This window comes from Phyllobates terribilis, unplaced genomic scaffold (genome assembly GCF_046119375.1).
Source record: "Phyllobates terribilis strain yellow unplaced genomic scaffold, ASM4611937v1 Scaffold_463__1_contigs__length_1437734, whole genome shotgun sequence".
NCBI classification, from domain to species: domain Eukaryota; kingdom Metazoa; phylum Chordata; class Amphibia; order Anura; family Dendrobatidae; genus Phyllobates; species Phyllobates terribilis.
The window spans coordinates 638,176-652,605 of record NW_027363223.1 but is presented as its reverse complement, the minus strand read 5'-3'; the positions used below and the strand labels follow the sequence as shown (position 1 = coordinate 652,605).

Here is a 14,430-nt window from a genome sequence, read left to right as displayed (position 1 = left end):
ACCATAAATCACCCCCATAGTAAATCACCCCCCAGCCATACCATAAATCACTACCTCATAGTAAATTACTCCCCATAGTAAATCATCCCCCAGCCATACCATAAATCACCTCCCATAGTAAATCAACCCCCAGCCATGCCATAAATCACCCCCATAGTAAATCACCCCCCAGCCAGACCATAAATCACCCCCCATAGTAAATCACCGCTAGCCATTCCATTAATCACCCCCCCATAGTAAGTCACTCACTAGCCATAAAATAAATCACCCTCTATAGTAAATCACTCCTCATAGTAAATTATCCCCCAGCCATACAATAAATAACCCCTCATAGGAAATCACCCCTAGCCATACCATAAATCACCCCCAGCCATACCATAAATAACCCCCATATTAAATCACCCCGCAGCCATGACATAAATCACCCCCATAGTAAATCATCCCCCCGCCATACAATAAATCACCGCTCATAGGAAATCACCCCTAGCCATACCATAAATCACCCCCAGCCATACGATAAATAACCCCCATAGTAAATCACCCCGCAGCCATAGCATAAAACACCCCCATAGTAAATCATCCCCCCGCCATACAATAAATCATCCCCATAGTTAATCACCCCTTAGTCATAGCATAAATCACCCCCTATAGTAAATCACCCTTCATAGTAAATCATCCCCCAGCCATACCATAAATCACCCCTCATAGTAAATCATCCCCCAGCCATACCATAAATCACCCCTCATAGTAAATCATCCCCCAGCCATACCATAAATCACCCCTCAGTCATACCATCAATCACCTCCCATAGTAAATCACCCCCTAGCCATACTAGAAATCACCTCCTATAGTAAATCACCTCCCCAGCCATAGCATAAATCACCCCCCCATAGTAAGTCCCCCCTAGTCATTCCATAAATCACCCCCCATTGTAAATCCCCCCCACCCATACAATAAATCATCCCCCACACTAAATCTTCCCCCAGCCATACAATAAATCTCCCCCCATAGTAAATCTTCCCCCAGCCATATCATAAATCACCCCCCAGCCATGCCATAAATCACCCATCATAGTATATCGCCCCCAACCAAACAATAAATCTCCCTCTTAAATATAATAAATCTCCCCCTATAGTAAATCACCCCAGCCATATCATGAATCACCCCCTATAGTAAATCACCCTCCATAGTAAATCACCCCCCAGCCATAGCATAAATCACCCCCCATAGTAAATCACTCGCCAGCCAAAACCATAAATCACCCCCCTAGTAAATCACCCCCCAGCCATATCATAAATCACCCCCTATAGTAAATCACCCCCCAGCCACACCATAAATCACTCCCCATAGTAAATCACCCCCCAGCCATACAATAAATCACCCCCAATACTAAATTACTCCCTAGCCATACAATAAATCATCCCCTATAGTAAATCACCCCCAGTCATATTATAAATCACCCCCATAGTAAATCAGCCTTAGCCATAGCATAAATCACCCCCCAAGCCATAGCATAAATCACCCCCATAGTATATCACCCCCCAATCATACCATAAATCATCCCCTATAATAAATCACAACTCAGCCATACCATAAATCACCCCCCATAGTAAATCACCCCCCAGCCCTACTATAAATCACCTCCCATAGTAAATCACCCCCCAGCCATACCATAAATCACCCCCCATAGTAAATCACATCCCAGCTATATTATAAATTACCCCCCAGCCATACCATAAATCACCCCTCATAGTAAATCACCTCCCAGCAATACTATAAATCACCCCCAGCCATAATATAAATCACCTCCCATAGTAAATGACCCCCAGTCATATTATAAATCACCCCCCATAGTAAATCACCCCCCAGCCATACCATAAATTACCCCCATAGTAAATCACCCCCTAGCAATACCAAAAATCACCCCATAGTAAATCCCCCCTGACATACCATAAATCACGCCCCAGCCATACCATAAATCACCCCCATAGTAAATCACCCCTAGACATACCATAAATCACCCCCAGAGTAAATCACCCCCATAGTAAATCACCCCTAGCCATACCATAAATCACCCTCTATAGTAATTCAACGCCCAGCCATACCATAAATCACCCCCATAGTAAATCACCCTCTAGTCATACCATAAATGACCCCCCAGCCATACCATAAATTACCCCCATAGTAAATCACCCCCCAGCCATACCATAAATAACCCCCTATAGTAAATCACCCCCCAGCCATAGTATAAATCACCCCCATAGTAAATCACCCCAGACATACCATCAATCACACCCCAGCCATACCATAAATTACCCCCCAGCCATACCTTAAATCACCCCCTATAGTAAATCACCCCCCAGCCATATCATAAATCACCCCAATAGTAAATCACCCCCAGCCATACCATAAATAAACTCCCATAGTAAATCACCCCCCAGCCATACCATAAATTAATACTGAGCCATACCATAAATCACCCTCTATAGTAATTCACCCCCCAGTCATACCATAAATCACCCCCACAGTAAATCACCCTCTAGTCATACCATAAATGACCCCCTAGCCATACCATAAATCAGCCCCCATAGTAAATAACCCACTAGCCAAAGCATAAATAACCCTCCTGTAGTAAATCACCCCGTCATACCATAAATCACCCCCAATAGTATATCACCCGCTAGCTATAGCATAAATCACCCCCCATAGTAAATCACCCCCCAGCCATACAATAAATCACCTCCCATAGTAAATCACCCCCCAGCCATAACATAAGTCATCCCCCATAGTAAATCACCTCCCAGCCATACCATAAATCAGCCCCCATAGTAAATCACCCCCCCAGCCACAGCATAAGTCAACCCCCATAGAAAGTCACCCCCAAGCCATACCATAAATCATGCCCATAGTAAATCACCTCCTAGTCATACCATAAATGACCCCATCCATACCATAAAACACCCCCCTATAGTAAATCCACCCCCCCAGCAATAGCATAAATCACCCCATAGTATATCACCCCCCAGCCATACTATAAATCATCCTCCATAGTAAATCACCCCCCAGCCATACAATAAATCACCCCCCCAATAGTAAATTACGTCCTAGCCATACCAAAAACCATCCCCTATAGTAAATCACCCTCAGTCATATTATAAATAACCCCCATAGTAAATCACCCCCCAGGAATACTATAAATCACCCCCCATAGTAAATCACCCCCCCCAGCCATAGCATAAGTCAACCCCCATAGAAAGTCACCCCCAAGCCATACAATAAATCTCCCCCCCAATAGTAAATTACGTCCTAGCCATACCAAAAATCATCCCCTATAGTAAATCACCCTCAGTCATATTATACATCACCCCCATAGTAAATCACCCCCCAGGAATACTATAAATCACCCCCTATAGTAAATCACCCCCCAGCCATACCATAAATCACCCCCAGCCATACCATAAATCACCCCCATTGTAAATCACTCCCCAGCCATACCATAAATCACTCCCCCATAGTAATTCACCCCCCATAGTAAATCACCCCCATAGTAAATCACCCCCCAGCCATACCATAAATCATCTCCTATAGTAAATCACCCCCAGCCAAACCATAAATCACCCCCATAGTAAATCACCACTCAGCCATACCATAAATCACCCCTTAGTCATACCATAAATCACCCCCCTATAGTTAATCACCCCCCCAGCCATAGCACCAATCACCCCCTATAGTAAATCACCTCCCCAGCCATAGCATAAATCATCTCCCATAGTAAATCACCCATAGCCATTCCATAAATCACCCCAATAGTAAGTCACCCCCAACCACACGATAAATCACCCATCAGTCATACCATAAGTCACCCCCCATATTAAGTCACCCCAAGCCATACTATAAATCACCCACTATAGTAAATCACCCCCCAGCCATACCATAAATCACCCCCATAGTAAATCACCCCCCAGCCATATCATAAATCACCCCCTTAGTAAATCACCCCTAGCCATTCCATAAATCACTGCCCAGCAATACTATAAATCACCCCCTAATAGTAAATTACACCCTAGCCATATCATAAATAATCCCCTATAGTAAAGCACCCCAGTCATATTATAAATCACCCCTCAGCCAAACCATAAATCACCCACCATAGTAAATCACCCCCAAGCTATACCATAAATCACCCCCCAGCCATACCATAAATCACACCCCTATAGTAAATCACCCGCCAGCAATACCATAAATCACCCCCCAGCCATTCCATAAATCACCCCCATAGTAAATCCTCCCCTGCAGGGCCGGCGTCAGCACCCGGCGCACCCGGACAAATGCCGGGGCCCTGAGCAGGCAGAGGGGCCCACTGGCGGTCGCGCACCCCGCTGGGCTATGGGCGGAGGAGAGCGGTGTCAGCGCCCGCCCTTCTCCGCCGCTTGCTCAGGGCCCCGGCAGCTGGATACTTACCTCTCCCCGTGCCTCCGCAGATCAGCTGTCTTCCTGCTCTGCGCTCCCTGTGACGTCTAAGGTCAGAGGACGCGGTGACGTCTTTACACCGCGCCCTCCCCTGAGCCGTCACAGGGAGTGCTGAGCGGGAAGACGCTGACAACGCTGGAGTTCGGACCCGAGCAGCGGGCAGCAGGTAGCAGGTGAGGAGAAGGGAGGTGAGTATTTGATTTTTTTTTTTTTAATGTATGGAGGCATGGGGCAGTATAAAGAGAAAGGGGGGGAGGGGGTGGCATCCTCCATGGAGCATTATAAAGAAAGGGGGGGGGGCATCCTGCATGAGGCATTATAAAGAGGGGGGGTGACATCCTGCATGAGGCATTATAAAGAGGGGGGGTGACATCCTGCATGAGGCATTATAAAGAGGGGGGGTGACATCCTGCATGGGGCATTATAAAGAGGGGGGACAGCCTGTATGGGGCATTATAAGGTGGGGAACAGCCTGCATAGTGCATTATAAGGGGGGGGTAACAGCCTGCATGGAGCATTATAAGGGGGGGACAGCCTGTATGGGGCATTATGTGGGGGGTAACAGCCTGCATGCAGCATTATATGGGGACCAGTATCCTGTATGGAGCGTTAAAAGGGGACCGGTATCCTGTATGGAGCGTTATAAGGGGACCGGTATCCTGTATGGAGCGTTATATGGGGGCCAGTATCCTTTATGGAGTTTTATAAGGGGATCAGTATCCTGTATGGAGCGTTATATGGGGACCGGTATCCTGTATGGAGCGTTATATGGGGGCCAGTATCCTGTATGGAGTTTTATAAGGGGACCAATATCCTGTATGGAGCGTTATATGGGGGCCAGTATTCTGTACGGAGCCTTATATGGGGGCCAGTATTCCGTATGGAGCCTTATATGGGGGCCACTATTCCGTATGGAGCCTTATATGGGGGCCAGTATTCCGCATGGAGCCTTATATGGGGGCCAGTATTCTGCATGGAGCCTTATATGGGGGCCAGTATTCCGCATGGAGCCTTATATGGGGGCCAGTATTCCGCATGGAGCCTTATATGGGGGTCAGTATTCCACATGGAGCCTTATATGGGGGCCAGTATTCCGTATGGGGCCTTATATGGGGGCCAGTATTCCGTATGGGGCCTTATATGGGGGCCAGTATTCCTTATGGGGCCTTATATGGGGGCCAGTATTCCATATGGGGCCTTATATGGGGGCCAGTATTCCGTATGGGGCCTTATATGGGGGCCAGTATTCCGTATGGGGCCTTATATGGGGGCCAGTATTCTGTATGGAGCTTTATATGGGGGACAGTATTCTGTGTGGAGCGATTCACCGGTTTCTGAGCTATTGTGGAATTTACAATAGATATCACTCATGTAATGTAAGAAGTGAAATCTTTGCATTGTACTATATATATATATTTCTCCGCCGTATCTCTGCATCATGAATCATGGTATGTGTTAAAGGGGCCCAGTGAGACTCTTTCGCCCGGGGCCCAGAAAAACCTGGAGCCGGCCCTGCTCCCCTGACACACCATAAATCAGCCCCAGTCATACCATAAATAACCCCCCTATAGTAAATCACCCCCCAGCCATAGCATAAATCACCCTCTATAGTAAATCACCTCCCAAGCCATACCATATATCACCCCTCATAGTAAATCACCCTCCAGCCATACCATAAATCACCCACCATAGTAAATCAACCCCCAGTCATACCATAAATGACCTTAAATAGTAAATTACCCCCATAGTAAATCACCCCCCAGCCATACCATAAATCACCCCCCAGCCATACCATCAATCACTCCTCAGTCATACCATAAATCAATCCTCAGTCATAACATAAATCATCACCCATAGTAAATCACCGCCTAGCCATACCATAAATCACCACCCATAGTAAATCGCCCCCTAGCCATAACATAAATCACCTCCTATATTAAATCACCTCCCCCTCCATAGCATAAATCACCACCCCCATAGTAAATCACCCCCTAGTCATACCATAAATCACCCTCTATTGTAAACCACCCCCCAGCCATAGCATAATTCACCCCTATTGTAAATCACCCCCGAGCCATACATAAATCACCCTCTATTGTAAATAACCCCCCAGCCATACCATAAATCCCCCCCATAGTAAATCAGCCTCCAGCCAATACCATAAATCACTTCTATAGTAAATCACCCCCCCAGCCATAGCATAAATCATCCCCTAGAGTAAATCACCCCCAGCCATATTATAAATCACCCCCATAGTAAATTACCTCCAAGCATGCCATAAATCACCCCCATAGTAAATTACCTCCAAGCATACCATAAATCACGCCCCATAGTAAATCATCCCCCAGCCATACAATAAATCATCGCCTATAGTAAATCACCCCTTAACCATACCACAAATCACCCCCCATAATAAATCTCCCCCCCCAGCCATACCATAAATCACCCCCTATAGTAAATCACCCCCTAGCCATACCATAAATCACCCCCCATAGTAAATTACTCCCCAGCCATGCCATAAATCACCCCCCATAATAAATCACCTCCTAGCCATACCATAAATCAACCACTATAGTAAATCATCCCCCCAACCATAGCATAAATTACCTCCCATATTAAATCACCCCTAGCCATTCCATAAACCACCCCCCCTAATAAGTCACCCCCAAGACATAACATAAATCATCCCCTTAGTAAATCAACCACTAGTCATACCATAAATGACCTCCAGCCATAGCATAAATCATTCCCTATAGTAAAGCACAACTCAGCCATACCATAAATCACCCCCATAGTAAATCACCCCCCAGCCATACCATAAATCACCCATCATAGTATATTGCCCCCAGCCAAACAATAAATCTCCCCCATAAATACAATAAATCTCCCCCTATAGTAAATCACCCCCAGTCATATTATAAATCACCCCCAAGCCATACTATAAATTAGCCCCTATAGTAAATCACCCCCTGCCATACCATAAATCACCCCCCATAGTAAATCACCCCCATAGTAAATCACCCCACAGCCATACCATAAATCACCTCCCATATTAAGTCACCCCTAGCCATACCAAAAATCACCCTCTATAGTAAATCACCCCCAGTCATATTATAAATCACCCCCAAGCCATACTATAAATTACTCCCTATAGTAAATCACCCCCTGCCATACCATAAATCACTCCCCCATGGTAAATCACCCCCATAGTAAATCACCCCACAGCCATACCATAAATCACCTCCCATATTAAGTCACCCCTAGCCATACCAAAAATCACCCTCTATAGTAAATCACCCCTCATAGTAAATCACCCTTAGCCATAGCATAAATCACCCCCCAGCCATACCATAAATCACCCCCCATAGTAAATCACCCAACAGCCATAGCATAAATCACCCACATAGTAAATCACCCAACAGCCATACCATAAATCACCCCCATAGTAAATCACCCCCCAGCCATACCATAAATCACCCCCCATAGTAAATCACCCCCAGTCATACTATAAATCACCTCCCATAGTAAATCACCCCCTAGTCATACCATAAATCACCCTCTATAGTAAATCACCCCTCTTTGTAAATCATTCCCCACCCATGCCATAAATCACCCCTCATAGTAAATCACCCCCCAGTCATACCATAAATCAACCCCCAGCCATACCATAAATCACCTCCCATAGTAAATACCCCCCCCCTGCCATACCATAAATCACACTCATAGTAAATCACCCCCTATCCATACCATAAATCACCCCTAATAGTAAATCACCCCCAGCCATACCATAAATCACTGCCTATAGTAAATCATCCCCCAGCCATACCATAAATCATCCACCATAGTAAATCACCCCCTAGCCATACCACAGATCTTCCCCCAACCATACCACAAATTACCCCCTATAGCAAAATCAACCCCCCAGCAACAGCATATATCACCCCCCCATTGTAAATCACCACAAGTCATACCATAAATCACTCCTATAGTAAGTTACACACACAGCAATAGCATAAATCACCCCCATAGTAAATCACCCCCCAGCCATACTATAAATCACCCCCCATAGTAAATCACCCCCAGCCATACCATAAATCACCCCCATAATAGTAAATCACCCCTCACCCATACCATAAATCACCCCTCATAGTAAATCACTCTCAGCCATACCATAAATCACCCCTCATAGTAAATCACTCTCAGCCATACCATAAATCACTGCCTATAGTAAATCATCCCCCAGCCGTACCATAAATCATCCCCATAGTAAATCACCCCTAGCCATGCCACAGATCTTCCCCTAGCCATACCATATATTACCCCCTATAGTAAATCACCCCCCATTGTAAATCACCACAAGCCATACCATAAATTATCCCCAAAGTAAATCACCCCCAATCCATACCATAAATCACCCCCTATAGTAAATCACCCCTCAGCCATACCATAAATCACCCTGTATAGTAAATTACCCCCATGGTAAATCACCCCCCATAGTAAATCACCCTACAGCCATACAATAAATCACCCCCAATAGTAAATTACACCCTAGCCATACCAAAAATCACCCCCTATAGTAAATCACCCCCCCCTCATAGTAAATAATCTTCTTTTTTTAAAATCTTTTTATTTTTATATAGCACTAACATATTCCCCAGCGTTTTACATACAGTACATTATTGTCACTGTCCCCATCGGGGCTCACAATCTAAATTCCCTATCGGTATGTCTTTGGAGTGTGGGAGAAAACCAGAGAACCCGGAGAAAACCCACGCAAACAAGGGGAGAACATACAAACTCCTTGCAGATGTTGTCCTTGGTGGGATTTGAACCCAGGACCCCAGCACTGCAAGGCTGCAGTGCTAACCACTGCGCCACCGTGCCGCCCATCACCCCTAGTCATTCTATAAATCACCCTCCATAGTAAGTCACCCCCAAGCCATACCATAAATCACCCCCCATTGTAAATCCCCCCACCCATACAATAAATTTTCCCCCAGCCATACAATAAATCTCCCCCCATAGTAAATCTTGCCCCAGCCATGTCATAAATCACCCTCCAGCATACCCTTTGTCACCTCCATAGTAAATCACAGCCTAGCAACACCATAAATCAACCCCCATAGTATGTCACTCCCTAGCCATAGTATAAATCACCCCCAATAGTAAATCACCCCCTAACCATACCATAAATCACCCCCCAGCCATACCATAAATCACCCCCTATAGTAAATCACCCCCCAGCCTTAGCATAAATCACCCCCTATAGTAAATCACCCCCCCAGCCTTAGCATAAATCACCCCCCACAGCAAATCAGCCGTCAGCCATACTATAAATCACCCCCCACAATGAATCTTCACTTCCATTCCATCTTCGGTGTCTTCAGCTCTGAAGCACAGAGCAGTTTTCACCAATGGCCGCCTCTGCAGCTGCCCACCGGCGAGCGACATCAGCAGCGTGATCACATGACCTGAGGTCAGAGCTTCAGCGCTGGGAGCCGGCACAATGCAGCTACTCTGAGCGCGTTCTCTGCTCAGAGAACTGCCGACTCCCAGTCCGGGGGGTGGCAGAATGCAGCCGCCGGCAAAGAAGACACATCGAACCGACTGCGCCCCACCTAGATATGCCTCTGTCTTACGTCAATCTCTTCTTGAGATTTTGGGAGCGTGAATACATCCAAAACATTGAACATAAGTCATTGGCATCAGTGATATCTTGGATGAGATTCATAGACGATGTGTTGTTTAGTTGGCAGGGCTCCTGTGAGGAACTTGAAAAATTCTTAAAACATCTCAATGACAAATGCATGGAATATTAAACTAACCCATCACATTGAGCTAAAGAAAAGTGATTTTCTGGATTTGGATATTCGTGTTGATGACCATGGACAGTTGCATACAAATATTTATTGCAAGAAAACTAGTGTCAATGCTTTCTTGCATGCCAAATCACATCTGGCACATGTAATACGGGCAATACCGACCGGCAATTTATTAGGGCACATCGTATTTGTGACCAAGACAAAGCTTTTGAAGAGCAGGCATGTGATATTACATCGTGGGAACAAAATGTAAAATATTCAACAGGCCTACTATCGGGCCAAACACACCAATAGACAATCTCTTCTCATTACTAAAAGGAAAAAGGAATCTTATGGGCATGTTCGATCAATCAAGAATTATCATTCAAGGTGGAAGGAGATGACCAATATCATCTCCAAATTTTGGCCAATTCTCCAACAGGATCAGACAATAATTCCTTTTCTATCAAATCGTCCATTTATTACGGCTAAATGTAATAAGACACTACGTGATATATTGGTTCATAATCATCATGTACATGATACGTCTTCATATATCTTTGCCTCAAAGGGCCCCAAATGGGGCACATGGAAGTGTGGCAACTGCAAAGTGGGCAGATATATTGAAAAAACAGATACCTTTCAGGATTCGATGGGTGAGCAGATTTACAAGATCCTGCATTTCATCAATTGTAGAACATCTATGGTCATCTACCAAGCCACATGTTCCTGTGGACTCTTGTATATTGATATGTTAACTCAGGAGCTGAGGGTACGTACTTTGTAACACATCAAACATATTAGAGCAGCGAGAAAATTTCTCAAGATGAGGTGGGTGCTATTTCTAAACTTAAACCTTTGGCGAGACACTTTCGGGATTGCCACCGTCATCAATGGCATCTCTTACGTGTCAAAGGGATTGACCATCTGTATCCTGGGAATAGGAGGGAAAATCTAGCCAAAAAACTGGCCCAGATTGAATGTAAATGGATCACCACTCGAAGAAGTATGACCCTCAGAGGTTTAAACGAACAGTGGGGTTTTTCGAGTTTTCTTTAAGTATATGACGCGCCCCCTGGGCCATGTTCAGGGGATACCCGGAGCCGGATCTGACAGGGGTAGTAGTCCTCGTGGCGGTGACCCGGTCCGTGCCCAGGGTGTCAAACTAAGTGTGTGGCAGTCTTTGTAGATGTTGTTAAGTGTCGACTACGCCACCCGTTGATTTGCGGTCACAAGGCCGCCGCTGCAGAACAGTCCGCTGAGGCCGGTAGTATGGGTGCAGCGATGGTGGTATAACCCCCAACGGGAGGGGTATGGCCTCAGGGCAGCTGGTGCGGATGATGGGGGTAGTGATAGTGCAGAAAGGAGAGTCAGAGACGTGAGATGCAGTTTCAGGGTTTTTACTCACTGGTGTTCCTTCAGTCACTCTGGCCTTGAGTGACCACCCGAGCCATGCTGCATTCACCAGGTGTGGGACTCGGCTAACCCCCAGGCAGTTCCGGAGCGTGGTCCTGAGCTCCCTTCTCTTTCTCTCTCTGCTGGCCGTCCCCACCAGGGATCCACCTTTGTCCGGTTCCCTTGGGCCTCCTGGTGGCAAAACCTTCTCTGGCTTTCCTGACCCTACTCTTGGTGTACCTTCCTGGTGGATGTGGTGAGGGTCGTGGCAAAGCTTGACCACGACCTCCGGTTCCTGGCTAAGGGTTACTTTTGCCTCCGCCAGCTTGGGATCCGGTGCCCTCTTCTGCCAACCCTTCACCCTTTTGGCTTAATTCTGGGATCTCAGGGTTCCCTCTGGCTCTGCGTCTCTGGGCCTTTCTTCTTTCTCCTCCACTACAAGCCTGGCCCTGGAGCTGGGCCCAGCAGGAGCCACAGCTCCCTGTCAGCCCTCCTGGCTGAGCTCCTCTGCTCGGCTTCTCCTCAGGCTGAACTGACTGACTGACTGACTGACCCTGATCTAAGATGGTTCCCACCTTATATACTCCCTCTATGTGTGAGCTCAGGTGACCAGCACCCAATGAGCTCCTAGCCTTACCCAGACTGCTCCCCCTATCTGCCCCTACACTACTGGGATGTTCCACCCCCCTCCCACTCCAGCCAGGGACAGACACTGTCGTACCTGCACATATACCTAGTGGGAGTACCATCGGTCTGTCCCTCGGAAATGGGATGTATGTAGTGTATGCAGCTAACTGAGCTCAGTTCCACACTCCATCCTTACCCGGGAGTGGAATATCACACCTCTGGCTTGAGGTGCAATACCCCTGTAGCAGCCGAATCCTCAGGGTGCTACATATACACTTGGATTTTTTGGTATATTCTCATCTTCAGTGTCTTGTCCTTATTATCAATCGAATCATATAATTTATATAGTCATAGTGGATTTGATTGAATAATATAATATATACATGTATTATTAGTTTTATTGTATATATAAATGGTAGTTTATGAGTTTGTGGAGGTATTTTTATGGGATATATGTGGATACTAATTTTTATTATCTCTTTCAGACTGGAGGACTCTTTGTATCATCATCATCGCCCAAACAGCCATACAGTTTCACATGAATTCCGTCACTAAGTATAACATTGGATATATATTTTTTGTATTATCCTCTCTATCATGATCACGTCTCTTTTTCATATATATATTCTTATTATATTTTATGCTTTTTTAATTTTCGTATATACACATATATAACTATCACTTACATAAACTTATACATTGAATTAAGGATATTAAATTATCACATATAAATAGCTGCTAGTATATTCATTTACCTCTATACATACACAAGGTAATTAGATATATTCATTTGTAGATGTCATATTTTTGTGGGTTCGTACAAGAATCAACATTTTAATACATACAGTCATACTTTATTATGGTTTTTTGTCTCCATCTTTGCTCTGATTTACCCTGGCTGCGCTGGCGCTGTGTGTTATATTACGCATGTGCTGCACAGAGTATTTAAGCAAATTATTCACCTGTATCATATACATGGTGAGAGTTTATAGTGTGTTTATACACTTTGACATATACACATTATATATGGCATAATATTGTGTGTGCGCACATTAACTATATTATATAGAGATCTTTTTCTGTATTTCATACAGTTCTATTTTGCTATTCTCATTATATTTCGGCTTTGATGTTGACCCACACTTTTGGCCTTTTCTACTATGGCTGCAGGGTTGCTGTGCACCACACTGCGCATGCTCCGGTGTGCTCTCGCGCCCGATACTGGGGTCTGGTCATTGAACTGCGACCTTTGGTCGCGCTTCGGTGATGCACATCCGGTCGCAGACAGGACAGCTATCCGGACGCGAGGGACAGTAATGGAGCCTGGTAACATGGCACCCTTGATTTGTAAGTAACCACAGCCGTAATCCCCCTATAAAACATCGCCCCTTCCTCCTCCACCTCACTCCCTGATGAAGCGGTAGCGAAACGTGCGTTGGAGCAGGTGGAGGGGGTGATGATGTGCCTCTGGTCAGTACCTATTCATATGCACAAATGAAACTTACTATGATCTTATTGCTCTTTGATTATTTTTTGCATTATGACATTTGATATTACATGGTGATCACTTTTACTCTTCACCATGTGGTTTGGATATGTATAGTTCCTTACATACATACATTTGTATTTTTGCGTAAATAATTTAAATATATATGGATATGCACATGCATATATATAACATGCACAATGCATTTTTTGGATAAAATCCATTTTATAAATAGCAGATTTTTGTGCATTAACAGTGGAATTACGTTTGGACATGCAGACTTATATATAACATGCATTATGCATATTTCTTGGGTTATATCCATTGGATGAACAATAGTTTTTTTGCACATAGGTATATATAATCTAAGCATTAAATCTTTAGACTTAATATAATACTTGTTTGTGCAATATATCCTTTTTTTTGTCTATATTTATTAAAAATAAAATTATATTGATATTATTCAGTGGGGTCAATGAAGTTATGACATTAAGATTTCGTATATGCATTTTAAATTTAATCATATAATGTATAATATTATTTTATGCAATTTATCATATATGGACATTTTGTAATTGGTATTCCCTGTATGTAGCATGGAGTGCATACTCATCCCCCTCCTCCTATAACAAGAATAAAATAATAAAATCC

General features: G+C 44.8%; 1 long non-coding RNA gene across 1 annotated transcript in view; it reads left to right on the top strand.

The window, feature by feature from the left end:
• Positions 1-13,853, top strand: part of LOC141229233 (uncharacterized) — a 189,018-nt gene extending 175,165 nt beyond the window's left edge. Inside the window, exon 8 of the long non-coding RNA XR_012295959.1 lies at positions 12,779-13,853. This is a non-coding gene — a long non-coding RNA (uncharacterized lncRNA). The remainder of the gene's footprint in view (positions 1-12,778) is intronic.
• The last annotated feature ends 577 nt before the right edge of the window (positions 13,854-14,430 follow it).